This window comes from Miniopterus schreibersii (genome assembly GCF_964146895.1).
Source record: "Miniopterus schreibersii genome assembly, chromosome: 15".
NCBI classification, from domain to species: Eukaryota; Metazoa; Chordata; class Mammalia; order Chiroptera; family Miniopteridae; genus Miniopterus; species Miniopterus schreibersii.
The window spans coordinates 21,271,832-21,276,537 of NC_138115.1; positions in this window are offsets into that span (position 1 = coordinate 21,271,832).

A 4,706-nucleotide genomic window follows, 5' to 3' on the forward strand; every position below is an offset into this window, starting at 1 on the left:
TAATTAGTTTTGTGTCCAGATGAATTTGTTTAGAGCAGTTGCTCTGCATCCATGAATTGGGGTATAATGGGGTGGCTAAGATATTGGGCGCTGACTGTAAACGTTGGCTGTTAATAGCTGTGTGATCTTGGGTCAAATTAGGGAGTTACTTTGAACCTGTTTCTTCATCTATACAATGGGGAGAATAAAAAGTATCTGTTTCATAGAATTATTTTCAGAGCAGGGGGCAGATCATGCCTGTGTAAGCATTCAACAGCCCCCCAGCAAGGTCACCTTTGTCCTGATATGTAACAAAGCCAGGTGGGCTCCAGCCCAGGTCGACAGTGATGTGTACTGACACCCCAGTCTTAAGCTCTGGTGGCTGTGAGAATTCAACTAAAGTGTATGTCATGTGCCCCAAGCAGGACCTGGCATGTGGTAAGCACCTTACAATTATGAACAGGGCATTCCCAGGGCTCTTTGAGCAATAGAGGGCAGATGCTAACAGAGTACTAGTTATCTGGACATACTTACATTTCTAGACTAGGGCTTCATATATTTCTGGAGAGATTCATTGAGAATCTGATTAAAGCTATGGACCTTCTCCCTTCAGCAAGCTGTAAAGACACACACATACAACTCTGTGTATTAATTCCAGGGGTTCAGGGGCACCACAATGCCTTTCCATGAATCCCCAGAGGGTTGGATGGCCTGACTTTTTAAAAAGTTAGTAAGATGCATGTCGCCTAGGCTGTTTTGTTCAGCGGTTAGAGCACTGGCCTGTGGACTGAAGTGTCCTGGGCTCGATTCCAGCCAGGGGCACTTACCTCTGTTGCAGGCTCGATCCCCAGGCCTGGTTGGGGTGCGTGTGAGAGGCAACCAATAGATGTCTCTCTCACATCCATGTTTTCTTCTCTCCCTTCAAGTCTCTCTGAAAAGCAATAGAAAAAATATCCTTGGGTCAGGATTAAAAAAAATAATAAGATGGGTATGACCAAAAAATCCAAACAATAAAAAAGGTTACCTGGTGGGCCCAGTTGGCACGGCTTAGTGGTTGTGTCGACCCATGAACCAGGAGGTCACGGTTTGATTCCCAGTCAGGGCAAATGCCCGGGTTTTGAGCTCAATCCCCCATAGGCGATGTGCAGGAGGCAATGATGGATGATTCTCATCATTGATGTTTCTCCCCCTGTCCCTTCCTCTCTCTGAAATCAATTTTAAAAAAGGTTACCTGGTGGAAAGGAAGCCTTTTAACCACTTGGATCTTAGTCTCTCATTTCTTCTCCCCAGAGGTAACCACTGTTACTAGTTTATTATTAGTACCAGAGATGATAAAAAAAACCTTTTATCTTGTTGCTCTACTTCATTGTGTGTATTATGTGCCGTTGAGTTGGCTCTGACTCTGGCAACTCTATGAATGAGTAAAATTCACAATGTCCTGTCCTCAACAGCCCTGCTCAGCTCCTGTAGACTCAAGCCTATGGCTTCTTTCATGGAGTCAGTCCATCTCATATTTGGTCTTCCTCTTTTCCTGCTGCCTTCTATTTTTCCCAGCATTATTGTCTTTTCCAAGGAACCCTGCCTTCTTGTGATGTGCCCGAAGTGGGACAGCTACAGTTTTGTTATTTTTGTCTCCAGCAATATTTCAGTCTTAATTTGCTTTAGGACCCACTTGGTTATCTTTCTGGTGGTCCAGAGTATTCGTAGAGCTTTCCTCCAACATTTTTTCCCTCAAATGAATCCTTTTTCCCCCCTATTAGCCTTCTTCACTGTCCAACTTTTGCATACTAATTGGGAATACAAGAGTGTGGATGGTCTTAGCCTTGGTCTCTCATGACACATCTTAGCTCTTGATAACCATTCCTAATTCTTCCATTCCTACCCTTCTGAGTCTCAGCCTTCTCTTGATTTCTTGGCTGCAGTCTCCATCTAAATTGATGACTAAACCAAGGTAAGCATTAGTCGTTAGGGAAATGTAAATCAAAAGTGCAATGAGATACCACTTCACACCTGCCAGGATGGCTAAATTAAACAAGACAGGCAGTAAAGTGTTGATAAGCCCTAGCTGTTTTGGATCAGTGGTTAGAGCCTCGGCCAGCTACCCGAAGGGTCTCAGGTTTGATTTCTGGTCAAGGGCACATACCTGGATTGCAGGCTCAATCCCCAGCCCTGGGGCCACATGTGAGAGGCAACCAATCGATGTCTCTCTCTCACATTGATGTTTCTCTCTCTCTCCCTTCCACTCTCTGAAAAGCAATAGAAAAAAATATCCTCGGGTGGGAATTAAAAAAAAAAAGGTATGTTGATAAGAACGTGGAGAAATTGGAATCCTTATGCTTTGGTGGTGGAATTGTAAAATGGTGAGCTCCTTTTCCCCACATTTTCAACTGCAAAAGGTTAAACGTAGTTTCCATATGACCCCCAATTTCACTGGTAGATCGCTACTGAAGAGAAATGAAAACATGCCCATACAAAAACGTGTGTACCAGTGTTCACAGCAATATTCAAAATAGCAAAAAGTAGAAACATCCCAAAAGTTCATCAACAGGTGAATGGATAAACAGAATGTGCTTATAGCGTTGGAATATTATTCATCAAATTTATTTTATTTAATTAAAAATTACCCATAAAAAAGAATGAAGTACATGCTACAACATAGATGAAACTTGAAATGATTTTGCTAAGTAAAATGTATGATTCCATTATTATGAAACGTCCGGAACAGGCAAATCTACAGAGACAGAAACTAGGAGTGAGAGGGAGGGAGGTCGAGGAGGGAAATAGTAATGGTCACAAGATTTGGGGGTGATGAAAGTTCTAAAATTAGGTTATGGTTGCGGTGATGGTTGCACAACTCTAAATATACTAAAAACCCAGTTACACACTAAAAACTATTTTGTATGTTAAAAAACCATTGAACTATATGTAAGTGAATTTTATGGTATATAAATTATATCTCAGTAAAGCTGTTAGAAATACACAAACATGCAATGGTCAATCTTGGGCATTAATAAATCTCGAGGTTCCACTCCTCTCTTTGATTTATTATTTTTTGCTTCACACAGGGTATTTCATTCACAACTGCTCTGGATCCTATGTTTTTTCACCTCTTTCTTGGCCAATCTTTTTCAACAGTACTTTTGGATCCCTTCATTCTTTTGCCCTATATTCCATTGTATGGATATTCTGTACTTTACAGAAGTATCTTTGCTTACTGCATACTGAAGTTTTTTCATTGATTTTTAGAGAAAGGGGGAGTGTGGGGGGAGACATAGATGTGAGAGAGGCACATCTATTGGTTGCCTCCCAGAAGTGCCAGGGAATGAACCCTGACCCTACTGTGCACAGGCAGGCGCTCTAACCATTGAGCCCACCGGCCAGGGCGGTTGTTTTCATTCTTGCACTACAAACAGTGGTGCCTTCCAAGGACGTTGTACCAATTTACACTCCATCAGTGACATATGGGGGAAAATCTCCCCACTTCCTCAGCTGCAAAGAATCTTATCAGGCTTTTTAAAAAATATATATTTATTGACTTTTAGAGAGAGATGCTCTAACCGGCCAGGGCAATATATATATATATATTTTTTTTAAATTTTATTTTTGTTTAAAATATTACAGATGTCCCTTTTTCTCCCCAATGACCCGTTCCACCCCGTCCTTTCACCCTCCCCAGTCCCTCTCCCCACCATTGTCCGTGTCCTTGGGTTGTGCATATATGCACATAAATTCTTTGGTTACTCTCTCCCCCTCCACCCACCCGCCCTCCTCCATCCCTCTGACATTCGTCAGTCTCATCTATGCTTCCATGTCATTGAATCTATTCTGTTCATCAGTTTATTAAGTTCTTTAGATTGGCCAGGGCAATATTATGCTTTTTAATCACTGCCAACCAAATGGGTGAAAACGATTTTATTTGTATTTTTTAAATGACTGAAGTAGAGCCTTTTTAATATGTTAAAGAGGCTTTCGTAATTTATTTGTACATTGGTTCATTTCCTTCGTCCATTTTAATACGAATTCTCTTTTTGCTATCGTTTTAACACAGTAAGGCCTTTGTCATATGTTGCGACTTTTCTTGTCTTTTGACTTTAATATATTTTCCCAGGGGGATATTTTACATTTTTATGTAGTCTTTTCCTCCTTGGCGTCTAATTCTAGTACTGCCGCTTTCTGGGTGTGTCACGTGGTCTCTGAGCCCGTTTCCTGCGCCGTATGAGGATGGGGTGATGCTGCTGGTGCGGGTTTGATGAGCGTCAACGGACCTGAAAGCGCCGGGTTAAGCTGGGTAACGCTGAGCCGCGGGGAGCGGCTCCCCGGAATCCCGGTCCGCGGACGCCCCCTACCTCCTCGGAGGGCGGCCCCGACAACAGCGTGCAGCCTCGCCCCAACCTCGCGCGCTACGGGCCCACGTGAGTGGCTCCGTCCCACCTCGCTACCGACCAATGGACGAGTTTCATAAGGCGTAAGGTCCCGCCTTCCAGCCTCCTGGCCAACAGGCGAGCTCCGTCTTGCTCGGAGTCTTGCCCCTGGTGGATTGGAGCAATAGGCGCCCTCGGTGCGGCGCAGGACCCGCCCCCGCCGCACGCCAGGCTGCGGGCCGCAGGCCTCGTTCCAGGAGGCGGGCTCAACGGAGGCCCGTGGAGTCGGGTCTCGAGAAGAGGCCGCAGGATTGGAGCGGGCGGCGAGCAGGCGAGCCGGCGGCCGGGGCGGGACGTCCGGGCCGT